Here is a 15,118-nt window from a genome sequence, read left to right on the forward strand (position 1 = left end):
AACCACGTATTTAGATTTTTTGATTTCTGGGCCCCGTTGTCAAAGTAGTCCACATGGAGGTCAAAAGGGTCCAAAGTTAAACTTTGTTTGATTTCATCAAATCTTGAATTCCTGGGATTCTTTGATATGCTTAATCAATCCATGTATTTAGATTTTGGATATTGAACTATAATAGATTAAAAAAATATTTTAAGTTCATTAGACCACATTCATTCTGTGTCAGAAACCTATGCAAGACATGTCAAATATTTATTTAATTACAATCTAAATTCAGAGATGTATCAAGCTTGTAATTGAATGTTGTGTCCATACTGGCCCCAATTGTTCAGAGTTCGACCTCTGCGATCGTATCAAGCTGCGCCATGCGGATCATTTTATTACAATTTGGATAAATGTTTTATAAGGTTATACTTTTTTAAAATCAAATGTGAGAGTTTGCCTTATTATGTATTTTAATTCTAGCGCTACTTGCGCGTCATCGCTCGTCCGACATTATCAATAATGTCCTTGTTTACTTTAATAACAAGTTCATGTAACACTTAAACTTTTAATATATATTGTGTGATCTTTGGCAAAATCTTCCATATTTAAGATTTGTTTAACGGTATTTGATTTCCCTAAAATGACTGTTTCAACATTTTCTAGAATCTTTTTTTCACTAAAAATTACTGATATATGTCATTTCAGTTGCATTGAAAATGTCGTCCGTGAAGAACTGCATCTGGCAAATGGTGAGTAAAATAACGATATGAAAATTATTGTTTATATAGTATACAATGTACATGTATATATATATATATATATATATATATATAACTAGTATGAACATCAACCCAGCAATGTTAGATCTGTAAATTTGCTTTCGCAATTATTTTGTTCTTCCCTCGCCGGGATTCGAACTCAAGCAACTGAGATATCGTGACACCAAATCGCCTGCACTGCATCCGGCGCGCTAGACCACTCGACGACATTGGCTTCACAAAAAATAAAGCTTTCGGTGGCCGGGTGTTACCTTTTGTAATCTCACGAATTTTTCAATTGATATATATCATGTACAAAGATAGCTCTTAAAAGTGATGTGGACAACTCGTCCCCGAGACAAGTCGGAACAAATCCACTCTAACCGTCTAAGAACACAACTCGTACTGCTTGTCAGATCTAATTAGGGTTTCATAAAATGTTAGACTTACATGTTTAGCAGAGCCATCAATCTTTTGTTTGTGCATTGGGGTCTATTTAGGAGTACGTATTTTGAGGGGCCTAACGAAGGGATGGGTTTACTGTTAAGTCTATCAGGTGTTATTTTTATAAACTTTCAAATGACTAATTCTCGAAAACAGAAAGTGATAGACGGTCTTCAGAAATAAGTACAAGACAATAAAACAAATCAAATAAAGTTTAAGGTGAGTCCCATAATTGGGGTCATCCCAACCCTATTTAATTTGAAAATGTGCTTTTATCTTGTAAACGGTTGCAATCCCCAACCCTAAACAATATACATTCATGTATGGTACAATATAACAAATCAAATGAAATATATGGGAGTCCCTGGAGTATACCAACATCCTCCTGTTTGAGAACTTGGAAATGTCCAAGATCCCGACCCCTTAACCATATACATTCATGTATGGGACAATAAAACAAATCAAAATAATATAGGGAGTCCCTGGGGTCACACCACCCTCCTGTTTGTGAACTTGTAAACGGTCAAGATCCCCACCCCTAAACCATATTTATTCATTTAAAGGACAATTTAACAAACCAAATGAAATATATGGGGAGACCCTGGGGTCACCCCACTTCCTCCTGTTTGAGAACTTGTAAACGGTCGAGATCCCCATCCCTAAACCTTACATATTCATGTATGGGACATTATAACAAATCAAATGAAATATATATGGGGAGTCCCTGAGGTCAACACACCCCTCTTGTTTGAGAACGATCGAGATTCCCACTCCTAAACCATGTTTATTTCTGTTCGTCATTTCAAAAAGATTTGACTGGCAAACAGGGTCAATCCCTTAGACGTCACATATGCATATCACTTAACTAAACCAAACCGAAATTAAGCATTCATTGTCTAAAAAAATTCAGTACGACATGCATGTGTTCTCGGGCCAAGTGTTTACGTGGGTACATGTAGTATACGGGATGTAAATCATATTTTATTGTCATTTCAACGTATGGATTGAAAAAGCAATGAGATAGTTGTGTGGTAATACAAAAAAAATGAAGAGTAAATTGATCAAAACTGGATTTTTTTTCCTTCTTCAGGTACAACATTAATTTTATACTTATTTATTCAATTGATATAACATGAACATGGCCCTCTGGCTGATATTGGTATCTCGGGGGGAGTATATATGAACTGCTTTCTTATCCCTAGCACCTGGGTTACCTTCAGTTCTACTTTTGTCTTGTTTCAAAAGCTTTAAAAGAACTGCTCAATTACTCATCCGAAGCACCTGGGTTACCTTACATTTTGCGTGCTGTTGTTTTAAACATATTTTGTTTATTGTATTTTTTGTGTGTTTTGTATGGTATTTCATTGAGTTTTTTTTTATAGTTGCATTTCGTGTGTCAGAAATATGAAAACTCGACGTTTGTGACGTCACATTCAAAACAATGACGTCATTTAATAAATTGTGTCACGTCCGAATGACCGTTCATTTAGGATCAATTTTGAGGAAAAAATTTTGAAGAAATTTTTTTCTGGAGAAGCTTGCATAAATTAAAACGGAGTTAAAAAAAAATGAGTAGGGGTGTGATAAAGGGTGCTATAAAGGGTAGGGTGTGGTAAAGGGTGTGATAAATGGTATGATAAAGGGTGCGCATCAAAGTTGCGCGATATTGATTAAACACCATGCTATTTATCAAATATTCAAAACTACTGTATTTACTTCTAAATATATGATAAAGACATTATACAATATATTGTATTACTTATTTCATAAATAGTAGAAGTAGAAGTAGAATTATTGTGTTTTAGTTATATTCTTAGACATTTATATAATTTTAATTCAGTAACTGTATCAGTTTATTTTCACAAACTGATCCACGCTTAAATAGATTGAATGTTAATTGTTGCTATTTTTAGACATTATATATATATATTGTTGGGTTGATGTTTAGACGAGTTGTATATACATTATGTACACAGCCATGTATCACCATCATTGATGGCGATCCGATGGATACATCTGTTGTAGGGTTGTCACTGACTCAGACGTACTTATGAATATAATTATTTTCTGTGACTGTATCTTAGATTAATTTGTAGGATCCTTTACTATAGATAATTTAGCTGATCTGTAACAATAACATCTTCATGCCTTATATATCATGTACTGTAGTACGCCGCTAGATTAAAACTGACGTGGAAAGGTAACACAAGGCCAGCGAAAGCTCTTTTTTTGAGAGCCCAGGTGTTCGTGTGGTCTAGCGGGACGGCTGCAGTGCAGGCGATTTGGTGTCACGATATCACAGTAGCATGGGTTCGAATCCCGGCGAGGGAAAACCAAAAATTTGCGAAAGCAAATTTACAGATCTAACATTGTTGGGTTGATGTTTAGACGAGTTGTATATATACTTGTAAAAGCTGCCGTCTCATCTAATAAAAGCTGTTCAACTAAAGAATGGTGCAAGTCATGTGGTAACAAACGATGTCTGACTTGCCAAAAAATACTGAATACTCAAACATTTACTTGCCACTCCACTGGGTCTGTGTACACACTATTTTGTAATGTAACTTGCAAAATCCAGAACGTTGTATACATTCTTCAGTGTCGATGTGGCATGCAGTATGTTGGCGAGACAGAACAGCCATTCAACAAACGCATGAATGGTCATCGTAGTGACTACAGCAAGCCAGACCTCCCCGTAAGTCGTCATTTGAGATCACCTGGGCACGCCCAAGCTGATCTAAGAAAACTTACCATCACCATCATAGGTCACAACGAGGATTGGTCAAAGGCCGACAGACTTGCTCGGGAAAGTGTTTGGATAAGAAAGCTCAGGACAGTTTCCCTAGAGGGCATTAATGAAAAAAACATTAGAAGAGTCACTCATTTTCCCTACCATCACTAATTTCCTGCCATTACTTGTGTCATGCAGTAACTCCGGATTCCGTACTGGACTCTTACACTTTTCAGGAATTTTTGAATTATACTAGTTTTAATTACAGTTCGCAGGGATGTGTAAATACGCAGCCACGTTCTATTACTTAACCTTAGTAAAAATTTAATACTCATATTTCTTATCATCAAATTACTATATTTTTGGGATGTTTAAATACGCAGTCTCTGTTATAATTGCTCTACCGTTGTCATATTTTAAATATTATACCAGCTTGGATCGGTCAGGACTGTTGATTGGGACTGTATTTCCACGCATTTGTTTAACATCTCAACTGTCACCACCCTTGGGAATTTAGAGTTGTGCCAGTTCACATCGTAAATATTTTTTTTTTTTTGGGCATATCTTTGTAGTCTTTGTGCCGTGTTTGGACATTTTAAAATTGTACCAGCGTTCGCTTAAATTGTATACATTTCAAGATTTTAAAAAAGTCTTACTTAGAATTGACATGATTCATTTGACATCGTGCTGTTATCCGAAATATCTAACATATTGTTCGTTTTATTGTGTTTTTTTGGTGATGTTGTACCCTTTTAGACTTTATTTAGACTTTATATATATAACTCGTCTAAACATCAACCCAACAATGTTAGATCTGTAAATTTGCTTTCGCAAATTTTTTTGTTCTTCCCTCGCCGGGATTCGAACCCATGCTACTGAGATATCGTTACACCAAATCGCATACACTGTAGCCGTCCCGCTAGAACACACAACCACCTGGGCTTCTATATAGATTCTACCACTGCATTGAGTGTAATACGATATTTATCCACTCCAGACAGTTAAATTTTCAAATTTAAAACGCGAGGCTTGCCCGAGCGTTTTAAATATTTAAAATTTAACTGTCGAGAGTGGATAAATATCGTATTACATGAGATTTGGTGGTGAAATCTGTTTTCTCTAATGATTTTCTATCATTATGCAGGCAAACGTATTCCTTCTTTACGAATGATCTGCAAAAAGATGTGTTCTTTCTATGTGACGTCATCAGGCATGGTCGCCTTTTTTCATGCCGTTACAATAGGAAATTCAGAGGAAAGCAAGAAAATTCGACGTCATAATCGGATTTTAACCAATGAAGTACTGAGATCAAACGAACCACACATACAATGGGTGCAGAAAGGGATAAATTGACGAAGAATTAGAGAAATATATATATATAACTGGATCTGTAAAAATAACATCTCCATGCCTTATATATCATGTACTGTAGTACGACGCTAGATTAAAACTGACGTGGAAAGGTAACACATGGCCACTGAAATTTACAGATCTAACATTGTTGGGTTGATGTTTAGACGAGTTGTATATACATAATGTACACAGCCATGTATCACCATCACTGCTGGTGATCCGATGGATAAATCTGTTGTAGAGTTGTCACTGGCTCAGACGTACTTATAAATATAATTATTTTCTGTGACTGTATCTTACATTAATTTGTAGGATCCTTTACTATAGATAATTTAGCTGATCTGTAAAAATAACATCTCCATGCCTTATTTATATATCATGTACTGTAGTACGACGCTAGATTAAAACTGACGTGGAAAGGTAACACATGGCCACCGAAAGCTTCATTTTTATGAAGCCCAGGTGGTAGTGTGGTCTAGCGGGACGGCTACAGTGCAGGCGATTTGTTGTCATGATATCTCAGTAGCATGGGTTCGAATCCCGGCGAGGGAAGAACATAAAATTTGCGAAAGCAAATTTACAGATCTAACATTATTGGATTGATGTTTAGACGAGTTGTATATCGCCAATGGCAGTCAGCAGGGTTAAAGAACATTAGTTGTTCGACCTGTTAGTCAAATGCGTTTTGTTTAAATATACTTCTTCACTTTTTTGGTCTTTTAGAAAATGTTGTTTGTGCTGTATTTAGACCCTTCTACAACGAAATTTGTTTTACATGCACACGTATAAAAATTGCGGTTTTTATCCAACGCAATCACAGGTTTGAACGTAGTTTTCAATTTAGACTCGTTTATATTTTTTTATTTGGGCTTGTATCAAATTTTCCCTCCGGTTTATATGATCCGTTCATCCTATATTGACTCTTAAAATTCAAGAGTCTATCTAAAAATGAGGGTACATTTTATATGGCCTTCCAAATACCGTTTCGATCCCTATCATCACTGAAGAGATATTTATTGTCGAAATCCGGATCTGGTGTACAAAAAATATGAACACCTTATGTTTGTGGCATAACATCGTGGCCACAAGTTAATTGTTTTCTGTTTAGTATTAAGTTTATATTAAGATCCATTTTGTTACATCTTGTGATCAATTTTATTTTGCAATCGCCAATGGCAGTCAGCAGGGTTAAAGAACATCAGTTGTTCGACCTGTTAGTCAAATGCGTTTTGTTTAAATACACTTCTTCACTTTTTTGGCCTTTTGGAAAATGTTGTTTGTGCTGTATTTAGACCCTTCTACAACGAAATTTGTTTTACATGTATATGCACACGTATAAAAATTGCGGTTTTTATCCAACGCAATCTTAGGTTTGAACGTTTTCAATTTAGACTCGTATATATAGATAGCTTGAACGTATGATTGCGTTGGATAAAAACCGCAATTTTTATACATATATATATACGAGTCTAAATTGAAAACTACGTTCAAACCTATGATTGCGTTGGATAAAAACCGCAACTTTTATACGTGTGCATGTAAAACAAATTTCGTTGTAGAAAGGTCTAAATACAGCACAAACAACATTTTCCAAAAGACCAAAAAAGTGAAAAAGTATATTTAAAAAAAATTGCGGTTTTTATCAAACGCAATCATAGGTTTGAACGTAGTTTTCAATTTAGACTCGTATATATAGATAGTTTGAACGTATGATTGAGTTGGATAAAAACCGCAATTTTTATACATATATATAAACGAGTCTGAATTGAAAACTACGTTCAAACCTATGATTGCGTTGGATAAAAACCGCAAATTTTATACGTGTGCATGTAAAACAAATTTCGTTGTAGAAGGGTCTAAATACAGCACAAACAACATTTTCCAAAAAGACCAAAAAAGTGAAAAAGTATATTTAAACAAAACGCATTTGACTAACAGGTCGAACAACTAATGTTTTTTAACCCTGCTGACTGCCATTGGCGATTGCCAAATAAAATTGATCACAAGATGTAACAAAATGGATCTTAATATAAATTTAATACAAAACAGAAAACTTGTGGCCACTATATAGATATAAATAAAAAGCCAGTGTTAATATCAATGCACACGTACCGAAAAAAATGTGTTAAAGCATGCGGAAGTATGTCTCAAAGAACGTTTTGCGACAATACCGGCAAGGACCGGTAACTCTGTAATTGTTTCATGAAATTTATATTAATGGTTTATGTCATCTTTGTTCTTGAAGAGTTCAAAAATTAGTGCCGATCAATAATTTCTAAAAAAAAAGAAGTTATTCCCATTGACAATATTGATTTAGTATATGGAAAATTGCAATGTTATCGCTCTCGTGTGTTCAATTCTTGATGGAATTTTATGAAACTTATGTCATAGTTTTTTTTTGTCATCAATCTCTTTGACACTTTCGAAAAGAGTACTGATCAAATATTTTAACGAGTAATACCCATTGGAAGAATAAATAATAATGGAAATCAAAATTGAATTTGCCTTAGAGCCTTCATTTCTCTTTAGATATCAACCAAAACAAAGTTTATAAGAAGTATTGCTCTTGACCTTTGGTAGATAAAAATGGTGCAACGCTTGGGACATTTGAACTTTTATTGATAATGTTTTACTAATTATTACTTATTTGGAGGTGTTTGCGTATTATGCTGAAATTATAAAAGATAAATAGAAACTTTATAAATAAAAGTTATCAGCATGATACGGTCTATAAACTTAAATATGGTCATTTAACTCTTGATAATAATATTCCCGTTTAATAAATAATTTTACAAAACAGTGACCAGTGGTTAAAGAAGCAGGTGAACGACACGGGCTCTTTGGTATCTCTATCTTGATACCTAATTAATACACGTTCGTTACGGGTTTTGCTTATGCCCGCGTCACACTGTCCCGATTTTTACGCCGATGGCAACACGATTATGGAAATTTTCAAAATCGGGACTGATCGTATCCAGATCGGGCTATTCGTAGTGCCATCTTTAACCATCGTAGAACCATCGGCCACTTTTTCTAGCCTTGAGGGACAGCTTCGGGAAGGGTTCTAATTGTTTAAACATGTTTAAAAATTCCCGAAGGTGCGTCCGATGTTGAGGGTTCGTATTGTGTTCGTATCACCAACCTCACCATCGTAATGTCACCGGGAATGCATCTTTGAACATCGTATTGCATTCGTGTTTCCATCGTTTCCATCGGGCAGTTTTGCCATTACGATGTTTACACGAAGGAATCACGAAGCTACCCGAAGGTCTTACGATGGCAACACGACTTCGTGAATACATCGTAATCCCGTCGTGTTGCCATCGAATAAAAGTACGAAGGCGACAAGATGGAACTACGACGGCAATAAATCCAGCTAAATGTAAGTTAATTTTCGCGCTAAAATACATTTAAAGTGCCATGCGCGATATGCACTGGTCAGTCTAATACGACAGTTAAGAAAGACGTTCACAAAACATGGAGCTCATATCATATGATTCTATGAGAACAAGCAAGGCGACAGTTCTTTGTCTCTTTTTATCTGTGCTATTATAATCCGATTCCGAACTTTCCACTTCTATATCTATTTTTCTTTTGGTCTTGCACTTTCTTGCTAGACTCAAACCCCTCCCTCTTCCTCTTCCTCTCCCTGATTTTGGTTGCATTATATGCAGAGACTCAGCGTCAAGTTTTACCCTTCAAGCCCACGGTCTTCCGTCTTATGATTAAACCAGAAATTAAATGTATAATATAATATATATTCAATATTGATCAAACAATTTAAAACGCGTGATGCCTTCGGTATATTATTTAAATGCATCGTATTTACTAAGCTGTACACGACGTCTTTTAGACATCGTATGCCTTGCCATCGCGCCATCATCGTAATCCCTCGTGTAGCCTTCGTGATCCATCGTGTAGGCTTCGGCTGAGATATGAAGCTTAAATACCCGTCTTCGGGTAACCTTCGTATGTCCATCTTTTGCTATCGTATTTAATTTCGGCACCATCGTATAGACTTCGTTATTCATCGTACTTGCTTCGGTCACTTTTTGGTATTTTAACGAGATCGGGACCAACTTCGTACGAACTTACAATTTTCGCATTCGGGTGTCCATCGTATATAAAAATCGGAACAGTGTGACGCGGGCATTGGGGAAGTAAGATCTGGCCTTTATGGGGAAGTATTTATATATATATATAAGATCTGGCCTTTATGTGGAAGTAATTATAAATATATAAGATCTGGCCTTTATGGGGAAGTAAGATCTGGCCCGACTTAAATCGATTTGAAATCTGAATGACTAGTGTAAAAAACAATCCCCAAAAGTGCGTGACACAAAATCAGCTCTTTTAATGCTGTTATTCGTCTCAAAGTCACAGTGACGACTTCATCAATGAGCAAAATATCTCACCTCACTGCAATATGATGGTTCTAGCACCAGGTTTAGCTTTGTTAAGTGATTTAGGCTTTTTAAGATGTAACAACACTAAATAGAACCCGGTCAAACAAACATATCATAAAGTGTTTAGAAATGAATTTATTTATTTGTTTTCAGATGCTTTTATACGTATGTTTATGCACATCATATGATATCCAGTGTCCTCATTCTTCACAATGGAATGTAAAAGCTCTACATGATTGCAATGCCACATCACAGTATTATTGTTTGTTTGATGAAAACAGACTCAAGTACACAGAATTTTGTAGAGAAAATCAAGATTTTGAAGGACCAGGTAATAGTTTTCCCCCAATTTGTTTGTCCATGAATCTGCGATTCGTAAAGTACAATTAAGTTCTTTCTTCCCGTCAATATTTCATTCTGAAATCAAATAGTTTCCATAATTTCATTCGTTATACACATGCCGATGTGGAGCTGGATTTTGACACATTAGTGTATAATGATCAAACGATTTACTTATCATATTGCGAATGTCTTTTGCGTCAATTTTAAAAATGTTATTTCGAGGAAAAAAAAGATTATTTTGAATTCTAAAGGAATATGATCAATGAGTTTGCTCGTAATTATTGCAATACCTGCTGACCTGTAATTGGTTCATACGTGTATGTTATAGTTATTGACCAAGCAAGTGCAAGCAAGTCGGTATATACGATTTAATCTGCACGGCTCTGGTGACCCTAATTAACCCGAACGTCGTAGGAGTCATCAAGAGCGTGCAGATTAAATCGTATATACCGATTTGATTGGCCAATAACTTTTTTAACACATGACGCCATCAGTTTACGTGAACTCTTTAGAAATGTGGACGATTTCCGCAATACACGGATGCTAGGAAATTTTTTTGTAGGGTAAAGAAAGGGGGCAATCCGACTTTGGTAAGTTTTAAATTAACTTTTCTTTTATATTTAGACTTATTCTGAAATTGCGATTTAATGGTAGATTTTTTTTTATTTCAGTTCAATTTATTCCAAATTTTTATTTAATAAGTTACGATTAAGACTTTAACAAATTGTGTACATTCAAATCATAACTGAAAGTGTCATTGAGTTAGGATTAATTGCTTTCCCTCAATGAAATGCTTAGAGAATTTAAGATGACCCGAGGAAGTCTAAGATGTTATATTACCTAAATTTAAAATGTTAGATAAACAGAAAATACATTTCTCTTTTTAATATTTTACTCCCCCAACCTCACACATTTCTTTTTATCTACTGTATTAATTTTTAAGACTCGTCCTTCTAAATATTTTATGTCCCAGCTTAGATAAAAAAAAAAAGAAAGAATGAGAGATCTTTCTTTTTTCTATTTTGAAACTACGATGATTGTACAAAGTTCAACTTTGTCGTAATTTAAAGACAGATGGTGGATTCGGGGAAAAAGGGGGGTGAGGTGGGGGAGCGAATAGGTCGTTCACCCTTGGATTGGACAAATTATCGTGTTTAAGCATAATAATTTAATAACATTGCTTTTAGTCTCGCTGTTTTAATTTTGTAGAATAACGCCCCTTTCAAAATCCAAGAACCGCACCAAAAGGTAAAAATAGATTTGAACTGTGCAGTATATCTGAGGTAGTTAATGCACACATTCGCTGTGCATTATCAAGGTTATAGCACAGTAAGAACAAAGAGATTTTACCGATGTCATGACTGTGTTAACATAAACAAGTCTGTTATAGTTATTTACGCCTTCAAAAATAAATTGGTCTTTTTCTTGTGACATATTATCCTCCTATCACTTATCGCATTGCCATTCTCTTCGAAATTAACTATGAATCTTTTATATCTAAAATTTAAATCTTTTGTGTTGTGATAGATGTATGAACCTGTTAGATTATTGTTCTTCTTAGTGTCTGATTAATTAATCCGTTTTAATCTGATTTTTGTCGAGCCTCCGCCTTTGTCGCAAAATCTAGACATAGCGATCCTACAATCCCATTGTCGGCGACGGCGTTCAAAAATATTTACTCTGTCGATATATTTGAAATTTAAATAAATTTTTAAATCTATCCTGGAACTTGGACTGCAACTTGTTGATGATCATATTAAGATAGTATCCAGAAGTAAATTTTGTTCAAAAAGTCTTGTTAATCCATATTTCACTTATAAATGTACTTTATAGTTTTTTTCTGACAGTTAACATAACATTCACTCTGTGGTTTCTTAAAATATCCCTTGGTTTCTATCAAACTTGTACAGGAGCTTGTTTATTTTCTAAAGCTAACATCTAAAAGGACATTTAAAAAAATATTTCCTGTTTTTCCATGTATTGAATGGACTTCGTTTTTCTTCCGGTCAACATAACATAGAGTCTGCAGTTACATTTATTAGATTCATCAACAATTTCATAACTTGTAAACTTATTTTTGGGACTTTTTTTATCACTACGATTTTTTTTTCATTGGATTGCAGTGCAAATAAAAAAATAAAGAAATAGGAAAATGTGATTTATTGGGGAGGCAAAGAAATGAAATTCAATATACTGAAATTTAACCAATATTTAACAATATTATTGTTGATAACTGAGAATTCAAGAATTCACATAAATAAAAGATAATATGGGGTCGTTTACTATGGAAATACATAAATACAATGATTGTTTTAAGGTACCATAATGAAAGAGTCTTAGTACACTTTAATTGTACCAAATATTAGTAATGTAAGATCTGTGAAGGTCCATTTCTAGCATATTTTGATGCTTACAGGGAATGGCTCTAAATATGTGTTTGCCTATCACATTGAAAACATAGACAACATCAAACGTACGCGAGATATTGCGTTACGCGGCACCCTTATGCATTGTTTTTGTTTTTTCTTATTTTGTACTGTTAAACCATTGTTCAAGGTTAGTAGGAGTGTGGTGGGGGCTGGTGCGCATTAAATCATGTTTAAACTCGCCATATTTGTCATGCGGCTGTCCCTAGTCAGGAGCCTTTAGTTCAGTGGATGTCGTTGGTCTGACTATACGGCGTTTGGTTCCTCATTGTTGAAGGTTGTACTATTGCTTATAAATGCTTACATCAACTGCATTTTGAATAAAGTGAATACTGTAAATTCAGAAATTAATGCGAGGTTTTTTATTATTGCGAAAAATGCGACTGAGTTGTAAACGCAATAATTTAAACTCGCATTTTGGAATACTTTATATGAATTTAATAGGATTTTTCTCAAAATCGTAAAAATTAAAATCGCATTTAAGTCTAAAATGACAAAATCGCAATAATAAATGCACGCAATAATTTCTGAATTTACAGTATCGGCAATCAAATCACATCTCCTACTATTGATATAGTGTGCAAACGTTAAAGTTGTCAGTCCCAGTATTTTTACATCAGTTCCAAATGTAAGCATGCAGCAAAACAGTACTAGTACAAATAGAAGATAAAGATAACAATTGAAAACGTATTCGAGTAAATGCGAATTAAGGCGTTTTATTATAGGATTCAAGCTGGTACTTCGTGGTGGTTTAGATGGGAAATTGTGCGCCTCTTACCGATATCAGCCATTTATATTTTGGACAAACGGAAGCAGTCAATGCACATTTCAAAAGTCGTTATGCAGAGAAAAAGGTCAAATGATTGCGTCTGTCAAAACGACGAGTAAAGATGCTACTTGCCGTTGTGATTATACCAGAGGATATTCCTTTGTTTTACGACCTAAACATATCCATAATTGTGTTCCATCTGAAGAAGATTGTTCGTGTTACATCAAACCATGTCCTGCTGGATATATACTAAATTCAGGTACAGTATTGTGTTGCATAGTATATATAGACAAGGTAAACTGGTTTTCTTTAAACATGAGAAACATTCTCTTTGTTTTAGAAAATGATTTAGATGCCGTTTCGGCTTTTATTAATCGGTTTAATCATTGTAGTATGTGCTTTATCTCTTTTTGTTCATTCTTGAGTGTAAGCCATCATTACAACTTCCTGATTTGCGTTCATGAGATATTTTATTATTATATTCTACTGCTTCCCCAAATTTGTGTATTATAATTGATCAAGATGGTCTTAATGATTATTCAAGCTCTTGCTATCCCTTTGAGGTGGTACCTCACACTACAGGGAGATAACTCTGTAAAATCAGCTAAACGTTTATATCAAGTTGTATTGTTAAGGAAATCTTAAGCTTCTCAATGATCGAAATTAGTGTTTGTCAAACTGCTATGTATCCAATCATTTTTTTCTGAGAAAGTGTTTGGTTCAAGTATTTTGAAATTTTGATTTTTTTTTTCAAAGGGTGGAAGTAAACAACTTGTCAAAATTTTAGGAATTTAAACGAGCCAAATTAATTTTAGTCAAGGTCTTGGGTACCACCTTAAGTTTGAAGAGAGGGCAAGCGCTCAAAAAGGTACTCATTTCGTCATGTTATACTCGTCTTAAAAATATCAGCAACCATGGTAACACGTAATTTATCCTCAACACAAAGAATTGACGAACAAAAAAATTGTATCATACAATATATACACTGCAAATTAAATGGATTGTCCCGTTTACCATAAAAAAAAATTGAACAAATGTAGTAGAATTATAGTAAAATGAAATTAATAACAAATGACAATTTTTTTTTTGTGATCACGTTTGTCCCTATCTGTAGTTGATTATTCTAGTATATTTTATAAATACAGGATATCAATGCATAGAAGGTATTCCAAGAATCAACGACTGCACCACAAGTGACCCATCCATACCTTCAGAGTAAGCTTTTTGCTACGTAAAACAAATATTATTAATCTGGTTACGGTATCATTTTATTTAGAAATACCATATGAACGGTCATAAAATAGTTCAAACTTTCACCTTAATATTTTTATATTCTGCATTTTGTGTTGTGTTAAAGGTATATACTGACAATGAATTAGAATAAAAAGGAACTTCAGTGGAGAAATTTTGAAGCATTGTGTTGTTATGTATTTCTTTTCGTCTGAATTTCCTTTTCTCTGGTAAATACATGCATGTTTTTTTTTTGTAGAATACTCATTGACAATCGTTCCACATCTAATAGATGTTTATGCATAACAGGGGAAATATAATAAATAAATCGTTTCCTGTTCATCATCTAATTGCATGTAAGTTTAATGAATATTTACTGCAAAGACTTGGGGCTTCTTAGATGCATGGCTTCTACAAACAATACCTGTTTTATCTACTATTTCATTCTAAAATATGACGAAAACACAAGAAAAGATAAAACAAAATGCTTTCAAAAACTGTAGTGGTTGCCTTTAAGCCACCTGACGAGTACCTTTGGCAGGGACGAAACAGTTTTTGTCTCGACTGACGCGAAAGCACAGACAGCGTGATAGAGAAAACCTGATACGGCTTTGGCGGCAACGTTCTTATCTAATTCTTTGAAGCTTTTTCTTATGTCTTACACTGATACATGTAGG

The 15,118-nt window shown here is 34.4% G+C and overlaps 1 long non-coding RNA gene across 1 annotated transcript; it reads left to right on the forward strand.

Moving 5' to 3' along the window:
* The first annotated feature begins 703 nt into the window (after positions 1–703).
* LOC134696824 (uncharacterized) lies at positions 704–13,288 on the forward strand. Its single transcript, XR_010103022.1, has 3 exons — positions 704–731; positions 9,828–10,005; positions 13,168–13,288. It is a non-coding gene; the product is annotated as an uncharacterized LOC134696824 (long non-coding RNA).
* Positions 13,289–15,118: the final 1,830 nt, after the last annotated feature.

Source organism: Mytilus trossulus, chromosome 14 (assembly GCF_036588685.1).
Source record: "Mytilus trossulus isolate FHL-02 chromosome 14, PNRI_Mtr1.1.1.hap1, whole genome shotgun sequence".
Lineage (NCBI taxonomy): Eukaryota > Metazoa > Mollusca > Bivalvia > Mytilida > Mytilidae > Mytilus > Mytilus trossulus.